Source organism: Leucoraja erinacea, chromosome 16 (genome assembly GCF_028641065.1).
Source record: "Leucoraja erinacea ecotype New England chromosome 16, Leri_hhj_1, whole genome shotgun sequence".
Taxonomy (NCBI): Eukaryota; Metazoa; Chordata; class Chondrichthyes; order Rajiformes; family Rajidae; genus Leucoraja; species Leucoraja erinaceus.
The window spans coordinates 16,096,548-16,111,481 of NC_073392.1; the positions used below are offsets into that span (position 1 = coordinate 16,096,548).

Here is a 14,934-nt window from a genome sequence, read left to right on the forward strand (position 1 = left end):
TAGTAATGTAAATGAAAAATAAATGGTCCAAATAAATGGCAAAGGTTCCTTGGTGCTATTGTTAGTTGTTGGTATTCCATCAGGTGAAAATCAGTGATATTTCTCTCTTTGTGGGGGAACTGGAAATAGCACTGACCTCAGGGGGGTGTGTTACAAGATTTATGAAACTCAGTATAGAGCTTCTCTGCAAGCATTACTGTTGTTTTTCATCACATCATCAGTGTGAAAACTGTTTATCAGAGTAGGTGCTGAGTGGGTGATGGTGTAGACTTGATAATGACTCAGTTGAGCTCCTCGCTACATTGATTGCACCCACTGGCACATTACAAATATCTCAGCCGTTGGAGACTGAGAGAAACAAGAACAATGCTCATGTCACTGACAGAACTGAAATGAAATGGAGGAGGAAGGAAATCTCACCCTGCAAGGCTAGATTCTGAATTAATTGAAATGATTCATTCAGTTGCACAATATTTGCCCGCAATTATAACATAAAACTAGACCAAGTGCAGACCCGTTGGGTCTGTTCCCCCAACGTGCGCTTTGTGGGGGGGGGGGGGGGCGGCATGCAGCGTCACACACACACTAACTATCCCCACCCCCCCGCACTCATGCTGATTACCCCCCTTGATATATTAATATTATTAATTTGGGTTTAGGGGAGGGATGGTGGGGGAGGGTTGATGGAGGGGAGGAGTGGGGGAGGAGAAAAAAAGAGGGGAGAGAGAGAGAGAGAGGAGGGGGAGAGGGAGGGGGGAGAGGAGAGGGGGGGAGAGGAAGGAGAGGGGGGAGGGGAGGAGAGAGGGGGAGGGGGAGGGGGGGAGAGGGGGGGGGGAGAGGAGAGGGGGGGGAGAGGGAGGAGGGGGGGGAGAGGAGAGGGGGGGAGAGGAGGGAGAGAGAGGAGAAGGGGGAGTGAGGGGGTGTGCTGAGAAGGGGGGGGGTGAGGTGAGGGGAGGGGGAGAGGTGGGGAGCAGGGAGGGGAGGGGGTGGAGGGAAGGGGGTAGGGGTGTGTGGGAGGGGAGGGGGGTTTTAGGGGAGAGGGGAGAGAGAGGGGGGAATGGGAGGTGGGGGGGAGAGAGGAGAGGAGGGGAGGGGGAGGAGGGGAGAGGAGAGGGGGGGGAGGGAGGGAGGAGAGGGGGGGAGGGAGGGGGAGGGGGGGGGGGAGGGGGGGGGGGAAGGGGGGAGTAGAGGGGGGGAAGGGGGGAGAGAGACTGCCTTTTATTTCAAAGAATCAACAACCATTTGCAGGCAGTGCTTTTTTGCCGGCCGGAATGAAATGCACACGAACACGCACACACACGGCAGCGGGTAAACAGCAATCCACTTTGTTTAACATCAAGTGTTGACAAGATGTTAGAATCAATAATCAAAGAGAAAATAATTAATCATTTAGAAAAGCTAAATAATAGCAAACCTAATTAAGATTGGGTTCTAAAAGATAAGTCATGGAGAAACGGAAGGAGGGGAGGGGGCTTTAAGTTTCCTAAAATTGGAGAATTCAATGTTCCTGCCGTTGGGTTGTAAGCTACCCAAGCAGAATGAGGTTCTGTTCCTCCAGTTTGCACATGGCCTCACTCTGGCAACGGAGGAGGCCCAGGAAAAGATTCAGATCAGATTCAGGTTCAGATTCAACTTTAATTGGCATTGTCAGTGTACAGTACAGAGACAACGAAATGCAGAAAAGAGGGTTAGTATGGGAATGAGAAGAGGAGTTAAAATGGTTAGCAACCAGGAGATCCAGTAGGCCTTGGCAGACTGAACGCAAGTGTTCGACGAAACGGTCACCAAATCTACACCTGGTCTTGCCGATGTAGACAAGGCCACATTGGGAACACTGGGTGCAGTAGATAGGGTGCATGTGAACCTCTGTCTTACCTGGAAGGAATGCAGGGGTCCCTAATGGAGGAGAGAGAGAAGGTCTATGGATAGGTGTTAACACATTGCTCCAGAGGGATCTAGATGTTCTAGTGCACAAATCACAAAACATTAGCAGGCAGATTATGATCACATATTGGCCTTTTTTTGCAAAGGAATTGGAGTTTAAAAATAGGGAGGGTTTTTACAACTGTACAGGCTGTTGTTGAAGCATCTGGAAATTTTGGTCACAGGTTCTGTTCCGTTATCTAAAAAAAGTAGAGTAGCTTTAGAGGCAGTGCAAAGGTGATTTACCAGCCTAATCTCTAGGATGAGAAGATTGTCCTACGAGGAAAGACTAGATAGTTTGGATCTGTACGTCTTGGCTTTTAGAAGAATGAGGGGTAACCTTACTCAAATATACCAGACTCCTTAGTTTCCTGCATAAAACTTTATAGATTTTGGAATGATATTTTTGAAATACTTACAAAATTATTCAAGACAAGAATGGAACCTAATACTGAAATGATTATATTTGGTGTAATGGAAGATGGGAATAAATTGAATACATCTCAAAATCTATTCCTTAACTATGGTTTAATAATAGCAAAAAAATTAATACTTAAATTTTGGAAGGGTACATCAATACCAACGCTTAAAATGTGGATTGCAAGTATGTTGGACACCGCTCATCTTGAAGAAATGCGATTCCTCCTAATGGATAAATCAGACCAATTCATAACGAGTTGGTCTCCATTCGTCGTTTTTTTGGAATCATATGGTGCAACACAATTGTAAAAAATAACTGTTTCAGGACTGGACGAGGGTTGGTCAAGACTATAAATAATGATCTCCTTTTCTTTTCACTATTTTCTCGCTCAACTTTCTTCATTTACTCGTTTTCTTTCTTCACACACTATATATTTCACATCTTTCTATCCTTTACTATCTAACTTTTTCTTATTCTCATCTTTTTTCAATGTAACAAAAAAAAAGAAGTTGTACATAAAATGTATTATGAAAATATATATTAGGCACTTTGGTGCCATATGACTGTGCTTACTTCTAATAAAATAAAAATATTTAAAAAAAAAATATACCAGATCAGAAATATCAGAAAATAACAGGCCAGTAATTTTAAAATGAGATGTACAGAAATGTCTTCTCTTAAATGGTAGTGAATCTTTGGAATTCTCTGTCCCCAATGGGGATGCATGTCAGATCATTCGACATATTTAAAATGTGAAGATTGTAAAAAATTGAAAGATTGAGGAATTAACAATTATGAGGAACTGACAGAGAGAGGAGTTGAGGCCAGGACAGATCAGTCATAATCGTATTGAATATTGGGGCAGGATTGAAAGGCCTGATGGCCTGTTTTTATTCTTGTTTACTTGTGTTCACAAGTGGCAAGTGATGTCCATTCCCCAGGAAAAGACGACAAGAGTGACAACGGTTCAAAATAAAGTGAAATATATAAGACTTAGAAACAAATGGGTAGGGGACCTTGTCTGCCACCTCCTCGAGCACGACTGTTAAGGCAAAGGGGAAAGCTGGTCCACAGATGTGCAGCTTAGAACAAGAATCTGATTTTTTAAATTAGGATTGTTAAAACTAACATCCTACTAACCACCTCCATTTGGTGTTACACGCCATTAAACCATGGAATCCTGTACCATCAAATGCCTATGGGCAGTTGGGGCAGTAAAGGTGTTTCCACTGATCAAAAACTTAACTGGACAAAGTAGTTAAGTGCTGCAGCTATAAGAGCAGTTTGTAGGTTGCGTATTCTAGAGCGAGTGATTCACCGATCTGTTTTCCATCCGCGACGAGCAAGGGTCCTCTTGTCTTGTATCCTATTAACCTTAAATAATCGCTCCATTACCATCAAATGATTCCTGTGTGTGCAGGATTTATAGCAGCAGTTCATCGAATATTTTTGGATAGACCCTCTAAAACCTGCGACTTCTACTACAAGGAGGGCCACAATATTAGGCAAACATAATTCAATTTCGTCTTCCCAATGCCTCAATAGAATACATTGTTACTTTATAACAAGAACCTTGTTTGATTCCTCATCTGCATTAATTCTGCCGATTTCACGGGAAGCTGAAAATCCTACATTTGACATCATTTTCCATATTCACCAGCTGTGATTCTAAAACTAGAGCGCGCAGATTTATGTGAGGGGGAGAGATTTACGAGGTATCTCAGGGGAAACCTTTTTATTCACGATCTGGTACAGGCTGCCAGAGGGAGCTATAGAAGTGGATACAATTATAACTTTGAAAAGACATTTGGACAGATATAGAGTTAGCCAGGGCTTTGGGGGATATGGACCAAATGCAGGCAAATGGAACTGCACACTTGGTTGGAATGGCAACTTGGTCGGAATAGTCAGGTTGGGCCAAATGACCTGTTTCCAAGCTGCCTCGCACTATGGTTCAATGAGGCATGAAGAGCAGGATCCAATTGGATTGTTCTTTCAAAGAACCACCATAAGTACAGTAGACAAATGATTTTGAATCACTCTGTGATACTGTTCTACAGTTAGTTCAATAACTGTGAAGTAAGTCTCAGATACACAAATATGTGGTAGTAAGGGATGGAGATAAGGTGTGGTGGTGTAATGAATAGGGAACAGCTTTTTTAAATATCCATCATTGCCAAAGAATCACTAGTTCTGTCTCTTTTTCTACCCGACCACCCCTGATTTGCCAAAAGGCACTATCCTTTTTTCTTCCCCAAAGCTCTTTTGTGAACCAGAAGTGTCTTTTATATCAATAAATCTGTTTATTACTGATATCAGGTTTTCATTACAGATTTATTAAAATTTCCCAGCTACCTGAGATTTGAAATCATAATTCCTATTCAATGATCCAGTAACTTAACCACCATGTATAAGAACTGATTCTACGTTATGGTATTGTGTAAGCAAAATAATAATTTGCACATCCCTGTCTATGGGCTAAGCAAGGAAGTATTCAATTACCTGCTTGTCCACACACTCTTTCGCCAATTGGATAAGGTAGAACTATTTTTTTTTTTTAATGCACATTTTGCAATGTGCAGCATTTCCACCATGGCATCGATGTTTGACAATAGACAATGGACAATAGGTGCAGGAGTAGGCCATTCGGCCCTTAGAGCCAGCACCTCCATTCAATGTGATCATGGCTGATCATCCACAATCAGTACCCTGTTCCTACCTTCTCCCCATATCCCATGACTCCGCTATCTTTATGAGCTCTATCTAACTCTCTCTTGAAAGCATCCAGAGAATTGGACTCACAGATTCACAACTCTCTGGGTGTAAAAAAATGTTCCTCATCTCCATTCTAAATGGCCTACCCATTATTCTTAAACTTAGGTTCAACCCAAGATGAGAAAGCAGTTAATTAGTTGCTCCTGATATCACCTTCCCTGCATGATCTTCTCATTGCCTGGAAGACCCTTGCCTCTGGTCATGGTCTGATAGCCACATTGTCAAAACAATGACCTTGGATACCATGGTATTGGACTAAAAGAATGCCTCTCATCTTCAACTAACACATTGCTCCAGAGGAACATAATCACAACCCGTTAATTAAATATACTATGACCTGCATTTAACTGAGACAACATGTATATTTCATTGCACAGCCCCATCTCCAGGATTTTGATACTACATATTATCTTTGTGCCGCAGATGGACACAAAATGCTGGAGTAACTCAGTGGGACGGGCAGCATCTCTGGAGAGAAGGAATGGGTGACGTTTTAGGCCGAGACCCTTCTTCAGACCCTCAGATCGATCTGAAGAGAGGTCTCGACCCAATACGTCACCTGTCCCGCTGAGTTACTTCAGTATTTTGTGACTTTCTTTGGTTTAACCAGCATCCTTCCTATACATTATCCTACACACTCATCTCACCACTGCCATCGGGAAGGAGGTACAGGAGCCTGAGAACTGTAACATCCAGGTTCAGGAACAGCTTCTTCCCTACAGCCATAGACTATTAAACACTACAACTGCATAAGCTATGAACTACAGTAGACTATTATTATTATTATTGCACTGTTATTGTTTGTCCTTTTTTTACCTGCGTTTTTGTTATATTATTTGTTGTGCTGCAGTAAGTAAGAATTTCATTGTTCTATCTGGGACATTTGACAATAAAACACTCTTGACTCTTTGTCTCAGGTCCTTGCCATTGCTGAGGCCCCTATTTACCCTGTCGACAATCGTGGAGGCTACTCGAGAGTTAGCCCTTACTGTCAAAATCCATTATCCTTTCCTGTCAAAATCCATTATCTCCAAACTCATTAACACAAAGGCTACGGTCTTGTAGCTTCCTGCGATGAACTGGTTATTTTCAAGAAGTCCTGTTCAGCTGAATCAACCAGCATAGCTGGACAATCCAGATCTAGTTTATTTAGTGTAATAAAAATAATTTTTCTGTGAGAATTTTGCTTTATCATGCAAGATACAATGTAACCCTCCTTGCTGTTTGCCCAATGTTGCAATCAAATTAAGTAATGTTCCGAATGACTATGAGACTTAGCTTCAGCATAACCAAGTAGTTGTAATCAAATTGGTAAACAAATAAAAGTTGGGTTCTCTGAATCCGAAAGTTTTATATTGATAATGTTGTGTACTGTAACTATTGGTGCCTCTGCTTTAGCACCAAAGCAATGGCATGCTTTAAATGACATTCTCAGAGTAATTTCACATTTTTCCATACAAGATCCCCCCCCCCCAAGATTAATTTTGATTTTCCCCCCCCCCTTTGACTTGTATTGTTTAGCTAACAGTTAAGTATTGGTCCTCTGCTTCTTGGCATTTACGTATGTTAAGATTATTTCTGTTCCAAACTGTCTATCAACTAACTTCCCACTTAATTAATTAATTTTGATTTTTCTGTGACTTGTATTAAGTTTGCTCTCTTCAGTTTACACAATGTTGCCTTGGCCTTACTTTCTGTGTTGTTTAATTAACAATAATATTTGCAGTGATTACACACCTTCTGCATGATTTTATGAATATTTGCAAGAACCATCTCAATACCTCAATCATCTCTAACCTGGTGCATGAGAGAGTGTGAGAAAGCAATTATGTATCGCAATAACTTATTTATACGAGGTCATTATTATGACTTTTAATTTTATGACTGAAGCTGCATATTTAACTGTATTAAAATTATTATAATATAAATCATAATACAAACTGCATTTGTGTTATTTAATTGATGAATGCTGTATTTAAAAAGTTTTCTTATTAAAATATCTTTTTTGCTCTCTTTAGGATTGTCCCATAGTGGAAATAGTAAGCCAAAGCTCGTCAGTGTCTGTCTATGCAATGTGAAGAGGAAAACGCGTCTGAGAAGAAACGTCATAATTTGCTGAGACTTTAAACAAGGTTGGCTGTGCCTTATGTATTTTGCAGGTTGGCTGAAGAAGCTTTTTCGAGAATCTGATGTCTTTGGTTCTCAGGATAACTTTACACATGGGCACAGAAAGAAAATTTGGAAGCCAACATTTGACCAAGTTCAAACTGCTTGTTTGGTGGAATTTTAAAAGTGAAGCATTCAGGCCTTGAGAACTGAGCTATTGGCTATCACTGACAACTTTCAGTGATGGTTTGGAGATGCCTTCTGCCTCATGATGAATATTTGGAATTATTTAACCTCCAAATGATGTTTGCAGAATTTGGGATTCCTTATGCCTGGGCTTGCTCAGTGCCCTCTTTTCTTGGACCCTGGAGGGACAGGCAGCATGCACAGAGTCCAGTTTCTCTCTTGAGCTTTTGATCTTCATAGGTTTTACTGTATTCATAGACTAGAATTCCTTGAGGTGAACCTACTACCTTTTTTAGGGCTGGGAGCAAAAGCTCCATTTTCCCCAAACATTCCACTCTTTTGTTCATTTTCCAGCTAATTCTTTGAGATGGGCAGGTGTAGCGAAACGTGCACAACTCTGTGGACCCAGAAGCATTCTGGAAAAGAATGCCAGTACTCAGCCCCTTACCCAGGACCTAGCACTGTTCAATGATTGTGAAACACAAACACTGGTCACACAAACCAAAAGTGTTAAAAAGTAATCACATCACTGGCGACATCTGGATTGACATTGTGGACAGACATGCCATGCAGTTATCACAAGCTATTTCATTACATTGCTATAGATGTATTCCACGCAATGTTTTTACATTAACATGCTTGCCTGTATTTCAATGTATGCTATTTTGAAATCGCCTTAATCATTCCAATTTTGTATACCTCAAAAGACTTTTGTTTCTCGCTTTCGGACAACCTGCATTTTTTTTTCCTCATCGCTACACAGTACTGGATTTGTATTGGGTAGAAAAGGAGGGATGGTACTATTAGAAGCAATAGGTCAGTGGTAGGCTGACAAGAGCACAAATGTGGAGGAGAAAGCATGCCTCTGCCCTGCATTTATGGTAATGTGCAATTCATTTGGGCTTCCATTCATCAGAATAAGATGAAGGAAAACAATTACCAATTCAGATTTTCTATGCAATGATAAGAAAACTGTGTTAATATTTAATACTGAATTTAATGTTACATATGGCGTAAATTAAAATGATATTGATATTGAGAAGCAATGTTTGTAACTGTAACTCATTGATTGGCATAACCTGTCAAAAGTGGGGTGTTGCTGAACAATTGACAGGATCAGTTGCCAAAGGCATAGCCACATTAAAGCAGTGAGTTAGTAGTGTGCATGTCTGTCTGCAGAGCATGACTTGCTGATTCAGTGCTTGCCTTCCATTTAGTATTGCAGTTGTTAGTGTTGCCCATATTAAATATATTGTATGCACTTGCTATTGGCAAGCCATAACTAAGGAAATTCTATACTTGGAGAGACCTACCTGGTCACCCATGGGAATTCCCAGTCCTTGAGCACGCTAGTTCTGTTCAAGGTATCCAAAGAGGGATTCCTACCCTCTCAGCTCATCTAGCTCACTGTTTCTGGAATGGCAATTCCCAATTCAGAAGTACTTAAGCATATTTCCATTATGTCTTCTAAAACAAATGCTAAACATAGAAATCTTGACCAGAGAAAGCTGCATTATGGTTTAATATGACCTCATGACAGTAGGTTGGAGAATATTGATTATTTTCTTACCATTGAGCTTTGGAAGGTCAAACTGTTTGTGTTAAAAATGTTGAATCCAAAAGTTTTGCATTTGAATCCAAAAGGAATTTCTTTGTTTCTTAACCCCTTGCAATATGCCTACTTTATTTCCTTCTCTGTAATATTACCCTTGGTACTATGGTAATCTATCTTGAAAAAAATGAGATTATAAATTCTTCCCACACACCCAATATCAATATAATCAATTCAACTGCTGGAGTTCCGATTTTAAAACATAGTCATCATTGATCCTCTGAGGTTCAGATTTATCTACCACCAGCTACTTCACATTTTGCTTATGCCTTAGACTATCAGCCTAATACTTCTACCATATCGCTAGCTGAAACCCAGAAAATAATTTTGATCGTGGGTATGTTTATTCCAGTTGACCCATTTGATTCCATCACAAGCCCCTCAAGTCAACAGCAGAGCCATTATTATTCATTTTTTTGCAAAGATTCTTGTAGGTGCCATTCTTTCTAGGCTGGTTGGCTTTGTTGCCTACTGTTCCTTCCCCATAAACACCTTTGATTATAGTATAACCAGTATCTATTATCATCCATATTCTGTCATTAACCTGTTAGAATGCACCAATGTATGCAACTGCATCAATAATCATCTCTCGAAAAAAAAAAAATTAATCTAATTTTCAAATCTAATTTCAGAATATCCAGCATTAAAAATGTACATAAAATTAATTGTGAATCTATATGAAAGTGTATATTTTAAAAGCTATAAAAGATTTATTGTTGATAAGTTTAACGCATTTAGATTGTAGATGATTTCCGGGGATGTGCAATCAAAGATTACTTCCTCTCAGTGTGGTAGTTGTGAATGAAGAAAACAGATGATGTCTGTAAACCACTGCCACCACCCATGAGAGTTAGCGTTCTCACCTCACAGATGCAGAAGAGTGAATTTCATTCAATCTTTCTCAAGCCACTCGTGGCCTGATGTTTTCATGCCACTTCATTCAAAAGAAAACCCCAGTACGGAAAATGAAACTTCAACATTGGAAAAATCATCATTTGTCAAAGTGGAAAAATTAGTATTAGAAGGGAAATTAATATTTAAATTAATTTAAAGCTCTCACGATTGGCATCTCAAGCAAGGGTGATAACACAGTGAACGCCGTGCAAACATTCAGTAGAGATGGACATAATAGACAAACAGTTGAGACCAAACTATAATCTCCATGAAACAGGCTGTTCCTCAGGTTTTTTAAACACATATGGAGTTCTTTCATCTAGGGGCCTGCATAGTACATAAAGGGTTACACTCACTGTCAAGTAATTAGTGATGGGCATTAATTGCTGGCCTTGCTTATAACACCCACAGCCAGTACAAAAAGATATGTTGATGCTCTAATGCTGAATTACTGGACTGTCACCATTAAAGAACATAACTGAGCTATGCGAATACCAAAATAGCCATTAAGTAGTCAAAATTAGTGTGACAGTATTGGAAAATACCCTGCAGATTCCATGTACTGCACATTACTAATCAGCATAGTCCCTAGACTCAGCCATGTGGTTCATTGTACACTGGCCAGGTTGAATTACAAAACAAGAGTACGCACAGTCAATATCTAAAGCAGAATTAATATATATTTTGTTCAGACACATGCACGTAAAGTGATACTTCAAGTGCACAATGATTCTAAATGTAAACTGACTGCGGTACATGTCAGGAGATGTTTACAAATAATTCTATTAATCATGCAGATTCTTAATTACATTTGTGCAGTCTTTGAACATTCATTTGGATTTCAAACATGACTCAGGTTCATCACCAAGCAAATATTCACTTAACGTGAAAAGTGTACACATTTAATATGAAATTGAGGACTGCAGATGGAACACATGCAATGCATGTCCTTTATACGAACAGCACAAGTACACTGGCCACAGTATAAAAATCAAACAAATTTGTCACTGACATCAAATTATCACTCAGCTTTATAAAAACCTCAATCATTTTGCAATCACTAGTTTATCAGTCAAGTTACTATCTCATCTCGCAGCTCATCTGTTGTCCTCATTCATTAGTAAACCACATTTCCAAGGGGAGGCATCGCACTGAATTCTCAGTGAAAGTGAATTGTTAGAGGAGGGGGAAATGAATGATATTTAGAACCAATTAGGCCCAATAATTATATTTAAGAGACAGCCCAGATAACCGAATGGATTAAGATGGGGAGCAATTAAAACTCGAGACTGATCTCAGGGTGTTAATAAAGAAACCACGATAGGTCCAGGCATCGTGAGCCAAGCAGAGAATAATTTTGCTAAGTTCTCACATCTAATCATGCACTGTAAAATTAATGTGTATGGAAATTTTAAGAGCTTCGATCACATCTTTCCCTCCCGCGCTCTTAATCCAACAGTCTGATAACCTGTTCTCAGTCTATGAATAAAGACTGGCTGGAGTGTGAAAGAATAGCACCTGCTCGGGGAACTATACACCAGCGAGGGATCAATGTCAATAGATGTAAAAGAAAAAGAATAAAAAGTTCCTGCTTGTGCTGTAAAATATTGAAGTGTTTAATGTTGGTATCTTGCTTATTTGAATGCTCCATTTGGTTCCCTCAAATTTCAAATCAGTATTTGATGAGAACTCCTGAAGAACTGAATACCCCTAACTCTCCACTCTGTTTTTACCTGGTGCTTTACATTCTAATCTTCCTCTTTCATCTGATAGCAGGTAAAATTTCTCTCTCAGCTCCAGTGCCTGTATCCATGGGAGCTCCAAGTATACCCTAAGAGGTGGGAGATATGGACTATAGATCATTGCTCCCCAAGTAGGATCATTTAGTTTCCCCAGTTCCTCCTTTTTTGTTGCCTGTCCAATCCCTGTTTTAGCCCTTTTCCCCCAATAAAATGAATTTTCAGTTAGTGCAGCCTACATTTTATTCAAGATTAAACATTTGAATGCAGTTGATTGACTGCTGAAAATGATACCCGTTTCTTTCTTGTAAATAATTGTATAGCGTGTAAATCTCATTCAGATTATTTAAACAGCCACTGGGTGTGTTTCACACATGCCAGCAATCCTGCCAATTCATGCTTGTTTAAAAAAAAATTAAAAAGCAAAAAAAACACCGTGTTTGCGGCTGATTCGTATAGACTGTTGAAATATTGTATTCAGTTGTTATCGTGTAGAGTTTTTACATGTTGTGTATGAAAATGAAGTGACTTCCTAATATAAACCTAACTTCCATGTATTTGGAAAGAGGAGTGCAAAACTCACTGTTATAAGTGCAATGAATAATTCCTTGTTTGAACATTGTAAATGTATGTATGCTGCACTGTATACTGTGGTTGTAGTATTGAATATATGATATTGTATAATGTGGTTGTGTAAAATGTGTCTGACCAAATCATTTCCATGGAAACCAATAAAGACCTTGATTTAAAAATGTTATGCTGGAGGTGATTTGTCATAACAAAGTCGACGAAAAATAGATTCACAAAACATTGAGTTGACAGAGGAGAACCAGTAGATTGTATTTGGATTTTCGGAAGGAATCTGCTAATGTACTCCCTGCCACAGAAGGTAGTTGAGGCCAGTTCATTGACTATATTTAAGAGGGAGTTAGATGTGGCCCTTGTGGCTAAAGGGATCAGGGGGTATGGAGAGAGGGCAGGTACAGGTTACCGAGTTGGATGATCAGCCATGATCATATTGAATGGCGGTGCAGGCTCGAAAGGCCGAATGGCCTACTCCTGCACCTATTTTCTATGTATAAGCCCAGAGTAGGTGAATCGAGGACCAGAGGACATAGATTTAAGGTGAAGGGGAAAGGATTTAATAGGAATCTGAGGGATAACTTTTTTTTTACACAAAGGGTGGTGGGTGTATGGAACGAACTGCCAGAGGGGGTAGTTGATGCTGGGTCTATCCCAACATTTAAGAAACAGCTAGGCAGGTACATGGGTAGGACAGGTTTGGAGGGATATGGGCCAAACGCATGTGGGACTTGTGCAGCTGGAACATGTTGACTGGTGTGGGCAAGTTGGGCCGAAGTACCTGTTTCCACACTGTATGACTATGTCACTTGAAAAGGTGGTGTATGATATTAGAACTCATAGCATTAGAGGGGAAGTGCATAAGCTTGTATTGAAGATTGATTATCTCATGTAATACAGTGAGAAATAAACAGGCAGGCTGGAAGGACATAACCATGTGTCAATTATTGGCCCTCAATTATTTATAATTTATTGTTAATAACTTGGAGGGTGAAAGATTGTAAAGTATCCATCCAAATTTGACAGAAAAATAGGTGGGAGCTCATGTGGCGAACACATTTAAATTCTGCAACAGGTTCAATAGTTTGAGTGAGTTGGTGAAAACCTGACAAAGGAAGTTTAATGTGGGAACGATGTCTGGTCATACACCTCTAAGGGAAATTCAAAAACCCAAGTGGAGAAGAATTGCAGATGAGCAATGGGCAGAGGGATCAAGTTGTCTTTGTGCACAAATCACAATGATTTAGCAGGGAGGTGCAACAAGTGGTTCGGAAGGCAAATTACATATTGCTCTTTATTGCAACAGACATAAGGAAATAACATTACTATCATTCAGGGTATTGGTGAAGCAACACCTGGAGTATTGTGTACAGTTTGGGTCCTCTTGTTTAAGAAAAATTAAAAATGGCATTGGAGGCAATCCGAGTGAGATTCACAAGGCCAATTCCTGTGATGAGAGGGTTGTGCTATCACAAACAAGCAGCAAAATAGATTAGATTCTTTGAAGTTTAGCAGAACGCGGGTGGCCTTATTGAAACTTACAAGACCCCAAGGGAACATAACAGGGTAGATGTGGCGATGTTTTCTCCAGTTGGAGAATCTCCATCAAGGGAACTTGATTACAAGATTAAGAGCCTGTCATTTAGAAGTGAACGGCATATAGATTCATTTTCTGATATTCTCTGCTTAGAGGGTTGTGAGGATACACCATAGTATTTAATGAAGAAGTATTGAGGTCTATGGGAATTTACAGCCATGGTTACATTAAATGGCAGGGCAGGCTTGAGGTCCAAGTGGACTTCTCCTGTTCTCATTTTCATATTTGAATGACTGACCCTTTGCAAATGCCATGCATTATGTATTATTCAGTTCAAGCAATGCACTTAATTAAGGAGTTTGAAACATAAACAAAACAAAACTCTTTTCCGCAGGCCTTAAATCATCTATTCTCTAGTCACCTCTCACGGTAACAGCCAGCCAACCGGCCGTTGGCACTCGGGGCTATTATTTTTACTCGTGGACATTTTTCAACATGCTGAAAAACGCCCCAACTTACCTGATGCTCCGAGTACCTACGGCTGGCATTACGAACCGCTACGAAATATCTACGGACTCCTATGGACTCGCTACAAACTCGCTACGGACATTCTCCGAGTTTGAATCAAGGGGAAAAATCGGGAGAATTCGTGAGTAACTCGGGAAAGTGGGACAGGGGCTTAACTTACACATTTTTGAATTATGCGCTGCCTTTCAAGAATGTAACCCATGTATAAATCATGAAATGCCTGTATATGAAAAGACGTAGACCAATTCAAAGCATTATATGATATTCCAATAGCTTCACTGTTACCCACCCCCATAACAGCTTACACCTCTAGAACTTCCCCCACCACCACCGCATCAACCCCATCCCCACTACCAATTCCCCTAATCTCCCTGCCCTTCCAATTATAGTTTCTTTGCAGTGGCAGCCGGAAATTAAAAAACATTGGTGGGTGGACAAACTAATTGCAAATTCAATCTATATTTATTGATGATGGCTCATGAGTGGACCCAATGCAAGGTCAGCATTCTCAAGATATCTTAACAAACACCAAGACAAAACATTCCCAGCTCCTGCAGCTCCTCCTCTGCTCTTTTATCTAGGCCCAATTACCAATTCGATTGGCCAAATCAAGCCCACTGTGTGAAAGGAT

The 14,934-nt window shown here is 40.1% G+C and overlaps 1 protein-coding gene across 1 annotated transcript in view; it reads left to right on the plus strand.

The window, feature by feature from the left end:
• Nucleotides 1-14,580, plus strand: part of LOC129704543 (protein bassoon-like) — a 304,297-nt gene extending 289,717 nt beyond the window's left edge. Inside the window, exon 14 of the mRNA XM_055647724.1 lies at nucleotides 7,138-14,580. The gene's annotated coding sequence lies outside the window, so the exon portion shown is untranslated. The remainder of the gene's footprint in view (nucleotides 1-7,137) is intronic.
• Nucleotides 14,581-14,934: the final 354 nt, after the last annotated feature.